The following is a 13,663-nucleotide window of genomic DNA, read 5'->3' as shown; positions in this document are numbered from 1 at the left end:
TAACTTAACCCCTTGACGTCCAGTTTAATTTTGGGGAATCTGCAAAGCTGCGGTGTGGTCCATGGGCTCTGAAGGCTGAGGGTTGGGGTTGGGGTGGAGTGTCAGCCTCCTCTTCCAGAGCCTGCACCCACGTCGGAGAGGTGGCGTTGCACAGTGAGTAACAGCGCAGTGAAGGCCTCGGTTCTCCATCGCTGAGTGAGGGACTGACCGACCCAGGCAAACCTGGAAGGATGGGTATCCAGCCTGCACTGCCCCCGGGATCGAGCATCGGGCCTCCATTTCCACCTCCGTAACATCGGCCCTGCCTCGGCTTATCTGCTGCGGAAGCCCTCACCTCTGCCTTGCTGCCCACCTTCCAACCTACAATGAGACCCGGCGATTCCGACGGCGCTCCCGGCCGCTTCCGACACCTCCGTAAACGTCAGCCGGCCCGAGTATAATGCCCCATGCCCTGACTCGCACCATGTCCTGTTGCCCTCTCACCACCCCATCCCCCCCCACCGAACTCCCTGAGTGACACCGGCTCCCGACCCGGTGACGCCTCGATTTTGAAATCCTCGTTTCGAAAGGCCCTCCATGGGCTCCGCGCCCCAGCCCTCCCTATCTCCGTAACCTCGTCCAGCCCCAAAACCACCCTCCACCCCCCACCCGAGGTCTCCGCGCTCATCCAATTCCGGGCCTCTGGATCATCCCCCGATTCCCATCGCTCCGCCATTGGCGGCCGGGCCTTCAGCTGCCTTGGGGCCTAAAGCAATGTGATGGGGGAGGCGGTGCCATTGTGGTATTGTCAATGGACTAGAGGCCATTCAGCCCCTCAAGACTTCCAGAGATCCAGGTTTAATGCTCTGGGGACCTGAGTCCAAATCCCAGTGCGGCCGGTGGTGAGGGGAATCGAATAAAAAAACCTGGAATTGAAAAGCCTAATGGTGACCATGGCAACCATCGCCGATTGTCATAAAAACCCCATCTGGTTCACTAATGCCCCCTTTAGGGAGGGAAATCTGCCGTCCTTACCCTGGTCTGGGCCTACACGTGACTCCAGACCCCACAGCGATGGGGTTGACTCATAACTGCCCCCCTCTGAAATGGCCGAGCTTCATTCAAGGGGCAATTAGGGATGGGCAATAAAGGCTGGGCCTAGCCAGCGACGCCCCCCCATCCCACGAACGAGTAAAAAATAGAATTCCCTCCCTAAACCTCTCTCCTCCTTTCCCCCCCACTCCTTAAAACCGGCCTCTTTGACCAAGCCTCCGGTCACCTAGTCCCCCCCATATCTTCTTCTGTGGCCAGGGGTCGAATTATGTTTGGACAATGCTCCTGCGAGGCATCTTGGGATGTTTCACGATGGCGAAGGCGCTATCCGATTGCAAGTTGTTGTCGAGCGGGTCACCGCAAGAGAGCAGCGTGTGGGGGCTGGGGGCAGGATATCGGTTGAGGACAGGATTGGGCTGATGAACTGAGGCGGGCATCACAGCTGAACGCCAAGCACAGACGCTGAACGGCCAATTTGGGGACGAGGCCCAGGAGGGCAGTAGGCCAATCGCAGGTGGACTGGGGTGGGCGGCCGAGGGGGTGGGGGAGGAGAGGCACTGACGGGATGTCCTCTCCAAAGAGCCACCATCGGGCGCCGATGGGCCGAATGGCTCCTTGCCGCGGTGGAGGTGGACCCCCAGGGAGACTCAGGAGCAGAGCCAGAGTGGGAGGGAGGTTTGGCGAGAGGGAGGGGTGGGTGCAGCGCTGAGGGAGTTAACACCTCGCCATTTTGTACATGAGGCCGGGGATTGGTTAGCGAGTGTGAGGGTGTAAGAGGCCTCTCTGGGGGCGGGGGCTCAGGCAATCTCCCTGGAAGGGTACACTGGGCTCAAACCTGTCATTTCAAATTTGGGATGTACGCACGCCAAAGACTTTACATGTTCGGAACCTTTGCCAACATCACTCAGTCCCCCAGCGCAAGAATAGAAATCCAAGATTCCCCAGTTAGATCACAGTCATGTTTAATTCTACGTTACCTAATACTGCACCCCCTCAACCCCACTTTAAAAATACTCTCACCTGGTATTGTAACATTGTCTATTCTACCCACACCCCTCACTGTAACACTGTCCGATATACCCCACTCCCCTCACTGTAACACTCTCTGATATACCCCACACCCCTCACTGTAACACTCTCTGATATACCCCACACCCCTCACTGTAACATTCTCTGATATACCCCACACCCCTCACTGTAACACTCTCTGATATACCCCACACCCCTCACTGTAACACTCTCTGATATACCCCACACCACTCACTGTAACACTCTCTGATATACCCCACACCCCTCACTGTAACACACTCTGATATACCCCACACCCCTCACTGTAACACACTCTGATATACCCCACATCCCTCACTATAACACACTCTGATATACCCCACACCCCTCACTGTAACACTCTCTGATATAACCCACACCCCTCACTGTAACACTCTCTGATATAACCCACACCCCTCACTGTAACACTCTCTGATATAACCCACACCCCTCACTGTAACACTCTCTGATATACCCCACACCCCTCACTGTAACACTCTCTGATATACCCCACACCCCTCACTGTAACACTCTCTGATATACCCCACACCCCTCACTGTAACATTCTGATATACCCCACACCCCTCACTGTAACACTCTCTGATATAACCCACACCCCTCACTGTAACACTCTCTGATATACCCCACACCCCTCACTGTAACACACTCTGATATACCGCACACCCCTCACTGTAACACTCTCTCATATACTCCACACCCCTCACTGTAACACTCTCTGATATACCCCACACCCCTCACTGTAACATTCTGATATACCCCACACCCCTCACTGTAACACTCTCTGATATACCCCACACCCCTCACTGTAACATTCTGATATACCCCACACCCCTCACTGTAACACTCACTGATATAACCCACACCCCTCACTGTAACACTCTCTGATATAACCCACACCCCTCACTGTAACACTCTCTGATATAACCCACACCCCTCACTGTAACACTCTCTGATATAACCCACACCCCTCACTGTAACACTCTCTGATATACCCCACACCCCTCACTGTAACACTCTCTGATATACCCCACACCCCTCACTGTAACATTCTGATATACCCCACACCCCTCACTGTAACACTCTCTGATATAACCCACACCCCTCACTGTAACACTCTCTGATATAACCCACACCCCTCACTGTAACACTCTCCCATATACCCCACACCCCTCACTGTAACACTCTCTGATATACCCCACACCCCTCACTGTAACATTCTCTGATATACCCCACACCCCTCACTGTAACATTCTCTGATATACCCCACACCCCTCACTGTAACACTCTCTGATATACCCTACATCCCTCACTGTAACACTCTCTGATATACCCCACACCCCTCACTATAACACTCTCTGATATACCCCACACCCCTCACTGTAACACTCACTGATATACCCCACACCCCTCACTGTAACACTCTCTGATATACCCCACACCCCTCACTGTAACATTCTCTCATATACCCCACACCCCTCACTGTAACATTCTCTGATATACCCCACACCCCTCACTGTAACATTCTCTGATATACCCCACACCCCTCACTGTAACACTCTCTGATATACCCCACACCCCTCACTGTAACACTCTCTGATATACCCCACACCCCTCACTGTAACACTCTCTGATATACCCCACACCCCTCACTGTAACATTCTCTGATATACCCCACACCCCTCACTGTAACACTCTCTGATATGCCCCACACCCCTAATTGTAACACTCTCTGATATACCCCACACCCCTCACTGTAACATTCTCTGATATACCCCACACCCCTCACTGTAACACTCCCTGATATGCCCCAAACCCTCACTGTAACACTCTCTGATATACCCTACACCCCTCACTGTAACATTCTCTGATATACCCTACACCCCTCACTGTAACATTCTCTGATATACCCTGCACTGCACTTGACTAAACCTTTTCCACTTGTACTGCACATGTACAGAATCTGACATTGAGTCACACACACACACTCTCACACACCCACACTCTCAAACACACACTCTCACACACATGCACACACGCTCACATACACACGCTCACACACACACACGCACACACACACACTCTCAAACACACATACTTACACACACACACACTCTCAAACACTCACACACACGCGCACACACACAAACACACACTCACACAGACAGACACTCCCACACTCTCAAACACACACTCACACACACACCCTGATGCTGTAGAGCACAGACCAGGGGTCTGGGCAGATGACCCATTGGAAAACAATGATAAGATTGGGCAGGGTCAACATGGATTTATAAAAGGGAAATCATGTTTTTGCCAATGTGTTGGAGTGTTTGTGGATGTTACCTGTGACATTGTTAAAAGGGAGGCAGTGGGTGTGGTGTATTTGGATTTTCGGAGGGCTTTGAATAAGGTCCCACACAAGGGTACAGAATATTTTGCTCTCCGGGCGGGCGGGCGCCCGGCCTGAACGAGCGCAAAACGACGCGCGATGACGTGTGGCGAGCGTCCCCACGTCATCGCACACTCGTGGGGTATTCCGGGCGGCGGGAGTCAGACAGTTAAGGCCGTTAAAGCCATACGGTTGGCGGGCAGGCAAATCGGCCTTTGGGTTTTTAGCAAAACCTCAAACTAATTTCTAACGTGACAAGAACAAAGAACAAAGAAAAGTACAGCACAGGAACAGGCCCTTCGGCCCTCCAAGCCTCCGCCGATCATATTGCCCGTCAACTAAAACATTTTGCACTTCCGGGGTCCATATCCCTCTATTCCCGTCCTATTCATGTATTTGTCAAGCTGCCTCTTAAACATCACTATCGTACCTGCTTCCACCACCTCCTCTGGCAGCGAATTCCAGACACTCACTACCCTCTGCGTAAAAAAACTTGCCCCGCACATCTCCTCTATAGTTTTCTCTTCTCACCTTAAATCTATGTTCCCTAGTAATTGACTCTTCCACCCTGGGAAAAAGCTTCTGACTATCTACTCTGTCCATGCCACTCATAATTTTGTAAACCTCTATCAAGTCGCCCCTCAATCTCCGTCGCTCTAGTGAGAACAATCTGAGTTTCTCCAACCTCTCCTCATAGCTAATAACCTCCAGACCAGGCAGCATCCTGGTAAACCTCCTCTGCACCCTCTCCAAAGCCTCCATATCCTTCTGGTAATGTGGCGGCCAGAATTGCACGGAGTATTCCAACTGTGGCCTAACCAAGTTTCTGTACTGCTGCAGCATGACTTCCCAGCTTTTATACTCAATACCCCTGCCGATGAAGGCAAGCATGCCATATGCCTTCCTAACTACCTTATCCACCTGCGTTGCCACTCTCAGTGACCTGTGGACCTGTACACCCAGATCCCTCCGCCCGTCGATGCACTTAAGGGCTCTGCCATTGACTGTATAATTACTGCCTGTATTAGACCTTCCAAAATGCATTATGTCGCATTTGTCCGGATTAAACTCCACCTGCCATTTCTCCGTCCAAGTCAACCGATCTATATCCCGTTGCATCCTTTGACAATCCTCTTCACTATCTGCAACTCCTCCAACCTTGGTGTCGTCTGCACCAAGGTGACCCTTGCTCAGCTGACCACACTGAGCGCTGCAGCGCACGACTCACACTGGCCGGCCGCTAATTGGTCCATCTCTCGTCGCTCCCGCTCGCCCCCAACCGAGCCCGCCCGACGACGGGAAAACCCTGGCCGAGAGGTTAGGAAGCAAAATGAGAGCGCGTGGGATTGTGGGAGGTAATATGCTGGTGTGAGTTGGGAATTGGTTAACAGACAGACAGCAGAGAGTAGGGATAAAGGGGTCATTCTCAGGCAGGCAGGCTGTTACTAGTGGGGTACCGCGAGGATCAGTGCCGGGGCCTCAACTGTTCACAATCTTTGTAAAGGGTTTGGATGTGGGGACCAATTGTAATTTTCCAAATTTGCATATGGCATAAAACTAGGCATGAATGTGAGTTGTGAGGAGGATGCAAGGAGGCTTCAAGGGGACTTGGACAGGCTAAGTGAATGGGCGGATGGAATATAGCGTGAATAAGTGTGAAGTTATCCACTTTGGTAGAAAAAGACAGAAAGGCAGGATATTTCCTAAATGGTGAGAGCCTGGGGAGTGTTGCTGTCCAGCGGGACCTGGGTGTCCTTGTTCATGAGTCACTAGAAGCTCGCATGCAGGTACAGCAACAATTAGGAAGGCAAATGGTACGTTGGCCTTCATCGCCAGGGGATTTGAGTACAGGAGTAAAGATGTCTTGCTGCAATTGTATAGAGACTTGGTGAGACCGCACCTGGAGTATTATGCACAGCTTTGGTCTCCTTATCTAAGGAAGGATACACTTACCACAGACTGATTCCTGGGATGACGGGATTGTCTTATGAGGAGAGATTGAGGAGACTGGGCCTACCACCCGACGTACAAATCGTAGCTCAAACACTCACCGGGCTGCAACTGCAGAAGCCCCAATCAAACCATGGAGCGCACAACACCATCTTGGCCCCCCGACTCAGATTTGAGAGCGACATCCTAGAGATGAAAGCAAACATGACGATGAAGGCAAAACACAGCGGACGCTGGAAATCTGAAATAGAACCAGAGAACGCTGGGGAAAACTCAGCAGGTCTGGCAGCGTCTGTGGGGAGAGAAACAGAGTTAGCGTTTCTGAGTCCCTGTGACTCTTCTACAGAGCTATAGAGAGGTAGAAATGTGATAGATTTTATACTGTTTAAGAGGGGGTGGAGCAAAATAGAAGGTCAGGGATAGCTGGGGGCTTAGGAGATTGACAGAGATGTCAGGACACAGACAAAGGGAGTGTTAATGGTAGTGTTAAAGACAAAAGAGGGTGCTGATAGTGGCATAAAGGTAAGATAACAGAACAAGGGCGAGCACTCTGTGTAACCAAGCCTCCTTAGACAGCACCTACCAAACCCACGACCTCTACCATCTAGAAGGACAAGGGCAGCAGACACATGGGGAACACCACCACCTGCAAGTTCCCCTCTGAGCCACTCACCATCCTGACTTGGAAATATATCGGCCATTCCTTCACTGTCGCTGGGTCAAAACCCTGGAGCTCCCTCCCTAACAGCACTGTGGGTGTACCTACACCACAGGGACTGCAGCGGCTCAAGATGGCGGCTCACCCCCACCTTCGCAAGGGGGCAATTAGGGATGGGCAATAAATGCTGGGCCCAGCCATCAACACATGCATCCCGTAAATGAATATATTTAAAAATAGAAACAACCTATGGGGTGGGTGGGGTGGGGCAGGGGTTAAGGAAAAAGGACAGGTGGCCCTATGGGTGGTGGGGGGGTCAGGTGTGGGGTTGGGGCAGGGGTTAGGGAAAAAGGATAAAACAACGAATGAATAAAAAATAAAAATGAATAAATATGAATGAAAACAAATATGATTGGAAAGCGGTCAAAAGTCACTCTTACACTTGCTCTTCAGCAGAGCATTCGATTGGTTAGCAAACTTGGCATTTAAACCAAGACGATAGCTTCTGCTCCTAAGGCCCTTACAAAAGAAAAAGAGCCCTTATTTTGAAAATGTGCCCCCTAATTCTAGACCCCTCCACGAGGGGAAACATCCTCTCAGCATCCACCTTGTCGAGGCCCCTCAGGATCTTTCAATAAGATTGTCTCTCGTTCTTCTAAACTCCAATGAGTGCAGGCCCAACATGCTCAACTTTTCCTTGTAAGACAACCCCCCTTCGTCCCAGGAATCAGCCGAGGGTATCTTCTCTCAACCACCTCCAGTGCAAGCACCAATCATCCATACGTGGTCTTTTTTGAACTCGCAATAGCCTTTGACTCGGTCAACCGCGAAGGCTTATGGGGTGTCCTCCTCACATCTGGCCCACCCTCAGAAATTTGCCGCCATCCTCCGCCAACTTCGCGGTGGCATGCAAGCCCGTGATCCTCGCCATCACGGTGAAGACTGGGGTCAAACAAGGCTGCGTCATGGCAACAACCCTCTCCCTCACGGCAATCCTGCCCTCCGCCTCCAGCGAATTACCCACAGGCGCGGGGATAATCTACAGGACAGGCGGGAAACTATTCATCCCACGCCACCTAGAACCCAAAACCACTCCGACCTCAGTCATGGTCAGTTGACCTTTGACCGCTGTCCAAATTTTCCCCTCACGCCATAGCAGGATACTTAGAAAATCATAGTGGGGTCTGGCAGAGTCTACATGGTTTTGTGAAAGGGAAATCGTGTTTAAAAAATCTTTGGGAAGTTTTCAAAGTCTTCGACAGTGAAGATGGACGCAGAGCATGTGATCATGCCAGTTGTGGGCAGGGCCAGAAAATCCTGCCACTGGTGTCATTGGCAAACCTAGTTACCATACATCCGGTTCCTTCATCCAAGTCATCGTTGTAGATAGTCGAGGTCCTAGCACTGATCCCTGTGGCACTCCACTAGTTGGCGGCTTGCCAACCTGAAAAGGACCCATTTATCCCTACTCTCTGCTTCCTGTCAGCTAACCAATCCATTATCCACGCTAAAGTTACCCCACTTACACCACGGGACTCTTATTTTGCGTAGTAGCCTTTGACGTGGCACCTTATCAAATGCCTTTTGGAAACCCAAGTGCACCACATCTACAGGTTCCCCTTTATCCACCTTGCTTGCTACTTCTTCAAGGAACTCTAATAAATTTTTTAAACACGATTTCCCTTTCACAACACCATGTGGACTCTGCCCGACCCCACTATGATTTTCTAAGTATCCTGCTATAGCCTCATGAAGAGTCCTAGTCCAGGATTCTCTTAAGGTTAACTGCAGGTTGAGTCAATAGTTAGGAAGACAAATGGAATGTTGGCATTTATTTCGAGAGGCCTAGAATATAAAAGCAGGGATGTGCTGCTGAGGCTTTATGAGGCTCTGGTCAGACCACATTTAGAATATTGTGAGAAATTCTGGGCCCCGTATCTCAGGAAGGATGTGCTGGCCCTGGAGAGGGTCCAGAGGAGGTTCATGAGAATGATCCCAGGAATGAAAGGCTTAACGTATGAGGAACGTTTGAGGACTCTGGGTCTATACTCGATGGAGTTTAGAAGGATGAGGGGGGATCTGATTGAAACTTACAGAATACTGAAAGGCCTGGATAGAGTGGACGTGGGGAAGATGTTTCCATTAGTAGGAGAGACTAGGACCGGAGGGCACAGCCTCAGAGTAAAGGGAAGACCTTTTAGAAGAGAGATGAGGAGAAACTTCTTTAGCCAGAGAGTGGTGAATCTATGGAACTCATTGCCACAGAAGGCTGTGGAGGCCAGGTCATTGAGTGTATTTAAGAGCGAGATAGATAGGTTCTTGATTGGTAAGGGGATCAAAGGTTACGGGGAGAAGGCGGGAGAATGGGGTTGAGAAACTTATCAGCCATGATTGAATGGCGGAGCAGACTCGATGGGCCGAATGGCCTAATTTCTGCTCCTGTGTCTTATGGTCTTATGGTCTAAATTGCCTATGGCCTATGGCTCATAGGCCTATCAATTCCTGCTTTCTGCCTCCCTTCTTTCTTGAATAAAGATGTTATGTTTGCTATTTTCCAATCCGCTAGGACGCTTCCAGGTTCTAAGGAATTTTGGAAGATTATGACCAATGCCTCTACTCTCCCTGCACCCGCCTCTTTTAGGATCCAAGGACTTGTCAACCTTTAAGCCTATTAGTTTTCCCATTACCTTTTCCCTGGTGGTGGTGATCATTTTAAAGTCCTTCCCCCCCCACCGCACCTCCCGCTCCCCCCTCCCTTTCCCCTCTTAATTTTCAAATATCTTTGTTAAGGAGGTCATAGCAGGATACTTAGAAACTCATAGTGGGGTCTGGCAGAGTCCACGTGGTTTTGTGAAAGCGAAATCGTGTTTAAAAAAATCTTTGGGAAGTTTTCAAAGTCTTCGACAGTGAAGATGGACGCAGATTATGTGATCAACCCTTCCGCCCACCATGTCCTTGTTTTCCATTATTAATGCCCCAGCCTCACTCTCGAGGGGGCCAACGCTCCTTCTCGTTACACGTTTCCTATTTAAATACTCGGGCCGTAGAGGCGCTCACTCAGAAACCTAGCTCAGGGTCACTGCCTCTGAGGCCAATGAGAAAATGGGCCTGGAAAACTGAGGTCCTCTTCGAACCAGCTCCCACACCAAAGTACCTCCTCCCCTTCCCCCCGTGTCGATTAAGATCAATGGTGAGATCCTGGCAAATGTGGGACCATATTCCGCATCTTAGGATCCTCCTCTTGATGAAGGCGAAAGTCATCATTGCTTCCAATGTGCCTTCAGTTGGCGGAGGACGAGTATGTGAAGATTGCGATCTCAAGCCCAATACTAAAGTCATGGGCAGCAGTGACCCTCCGGCTCCTATAGGCTTCGGAGGCTTGGAAGGCCCACAGTGGGTACCTCAAACCACCGCTGCGCTACCACCAGCGGGGTCTTCGCAAGACCCTCCAAACCCAGTGACAAGGAAGGTGGGTTCCAACCTGCAGCGCCCGTTCCCAAGGCAACACGCCCAGCGTCGAGGCGCCAGTCACCCAAAACCAGCTCCGCGGTGTGAGACACGTCGGCCATACGCCTGAGCCCACGCTCCCGAAGCAACTGGTCTGCCCGGAATTCGGACGCGGGGGGGAGACTCCCGGGTGGAACGGTCTTTAGGGATGTCCTCGAAGAATCCCGAAGAGGTCAAACACCCCCCACTCCTCGCCGACTCCTGGGAATCCCCGGCTTGTGACCAACCAAATTGGAGAAGACTCGTCCGGGACGGCACAGAAGGCATCGAGGGGACTTCGCTGGACGCCTGTAGAGGTGAGACCGAGGCCGAGGGAAGAGGAGCCTCCAAACCCAACCCTTCCAGCGCCACCCTCCCCGCGTGAGAGAGAGTCGGCATCGGACTTGCCAGTCATCCGAGACCCCATCGAACCGGAGTGGAAGCAAGTCATCCTCAATCCCGAGGAGACTGCCTAAGAGGAAGGACCCCCTCCTTAAGTAAGGAGACCCATACTACACGCCGTACACTAGGTGCCATCTCACCAATACTCTGTACATCTGTAGCAAGGCTTCCCTACTTTTATACCCCATCCCCCTTGCAATAACGGCCAACGTGCAGTTTGCCTTCCGAATCACTTACTGTACTTGCATGTTAACTTTTTGTGATTCATCTACAAGGACACGCAGATCCCTCTGTACCACAGCATTCTGCAGTCGCTCTCCATTTCCCTTTTCTAATCTTCCTGCCAAAGTGAACAACTCACATGTTGAACATTATGCGCTATCATTGCTCACGCACTTAGCCTATCCATATCCCTTCGCAGGCTCTTTGTATTCTCCGCACAACTTACTCTCTCACCTATTATTGTAACATCGCCAAGGAACAGAGGAGCAGCAAGCTATAAAGTGACCGAGACAGAGTAAGGCAGCTTGGCTCAAATGCTATCCCTCACTCCCTCTTACCCGAGTCAGGAGATAGTGGGTTCGAGAGACAATCCGGAGGTGAGTCCATAAACCACGCGGACAGGCAAGCAGAGGGTCAGTACTGAGGGAGTGCTGCACTGTCAGAGGGTCAGTACTGAGGGAGTGCTGCACTGTCAGAGGGTCAGTACTGAGGGAGCACTGAACTGTCGGAGGGTCAGTACTGAGGGAGTGCTGCACTGTCGGAGGGTCAGTACTGAGGGAGTGCTGCACTGTCGGAGGGTCAGTACTGAGGGAGCGCTGCACTGTCGGAGGGTCAGTACTGAGGGAGCGCTGCACTGTCGGAGGGTCAGTACTGAGGGAGCGCTGCACTGTCGGAGGGTCAGTACTGAGGGAGCGCTGCACTGTCGGAGGGTCAGTACTGAGGGAGCGCTGCACTGTCGGAGGGTCAGTACTGAGGGAGCGCTTCACTGTCGGAGGGTCAGTACTGAGGGAGCGCTGCACTGTCGGAGGGTCAGTACTGAGGGAGTTCTGCACTGTCGGAGGGTCAGTACTGAGGCAGTGCAACACTGTCGGAGGGGAAGTCGTGAGAGAATGCAGCACTGTCGGAGGGTCAGTACTGAGGGAGTGCTGCACTGTTGGAGGGTCAGTACTGAGGGAGTGCTGCACTGTCGGAGGGTCAGTACTGAGGGAGTTCTGCCCTGTCACAGGTCAGTAACTGAAGCAGCACTGCACCGTCGGAGGGTCAGTACTGAGGGAGCGCTGCACTGTCAGAGGGTCAGTACTGAGGGAGTGCTGCACTGTTGGAGGGTCAGTACTGAGGGAGTGCTGCACTGTCGGAGGGTCAGTACTGAGGGAGTGCTGCACTGTCGGAGGGTCAGTACTGAGGGAGTGCAACACTGTCGGAGGGGAAGTAGTGAGAGAATGCAGCACTGTCGGAGGGTCAGTACTGAGGGAGTGCTGCACTGTCGGAGGGTCAGTACTGAGGGAGCGCTGCACTGTCGGAGGGTCAGTACTGAGGGAGTTCTGCACTGTCGGAGGGTCAGTACTGAGGGAGTGCAACACTGTCGGAGGGGAAGTAGTGAGAGAATGCAGCACTGTCGGAGGGTCAGTACTGAGGGAGTGCTGCACTGTTGGAGGGTCAGTACTGAGGGAGTGCTGCACTGTCGGAGGGTCAGTACTGAGGGAGTTCTGCCCTGTCACAGGTCAGTAACTGAAGCAGCACTGCACCGTCGGAGGGTCAGTACTGAGGGAGCGCTGCACTGTCAGAGGGTCAGTACTGAGGGAGTGCTGCACTGTCGGAGGGTCAGTACTGAGGGAGCGCTGCACTGTCGGAGGGTCAGTACTGAGGGAGTGCTGCACTGTCGGAGGGTCAGTCCTGAGGGAGTGCTGCAATTTCGGAGGGTCAGTACTGAGGGAGTGCTGCACTGTCAGAGGGTCAGTACTGAGGGAGTGCTGCACTGTCAGAGGGTCAGTACTGAGGGAGCGCTGCACTGTCAGGGACAATACTGGGGAAGTGCTGAACTGTCAGACGGTCAGTACTGAGGGAGTGCAGCACTGTCGGAGGGTAAGTACTGAGGGAGCGCTGCACTGTTGGAGGGTCAGTACTGAGGGAGCGCTGCACTGTCGGAGGGTCAGTACTGAGGGAGCGCTGCACTGTCGGAGGGTCAGTACTGAGGGAGCGCTGCACTGTCGGAGGGTCAGTACTGAGGGAGTGCTGCACTGTCGGATGGTCAGTACTGAGGGAGTGCTGCACTGTCGGAGGGTCAGTACTGAGGGAGTGCTGCACTGTCGGAGGGTCAGTACTGAGGGAGCGCTGCACTGTCGGAGGGTCAGTACTGAGGGAGTTCTGCACTGTCGGAGGGTCAGTACTGAGGGAGTGCAACACTGTCGGAGGGGAAGTAGTGAGAGAATGCAGCACTGTCGGAGGGTCAGTACTGAGGGAGTGCTGCACTGTTGGAGGGTCAGTACTGAGGGAGTGCTGCACTGTCGGAGGGTCAGTACTGAGGGAGTTCTGCCCTGTCACAGGTCAGTAACTGAAGCGGCATTGCACCGTCGGAGGGTCAGTACTGATGGAGCGCTGCACTGTCAGAGGGTCAGTACTGAGGGAGTGCTGCACTGTTGGAGGGTCAGTACTGAGGGAGTGCTGCACTGTCGGAG

The sequence above is a fragment of the Cetorhinus maximus genome, unplaced genomic scaffold (assembly GCF_964194155.1).
Source record: "Cetorhinus maximus unplaced genomic scaffold, sCetMax3.hap1.1 HAP1_SCAFFOLD_468, whole genome shotgun sequence".
Lineage (NCBI taxonomy): Eukaryota > Metazoa > Chordata > Chondrichthyes > Lamniformes > Cetorhinidae > Cetorhinus > Cetorhinus maximus.
Note: the sequence above shows the minus strand (reverse complement) of the source record.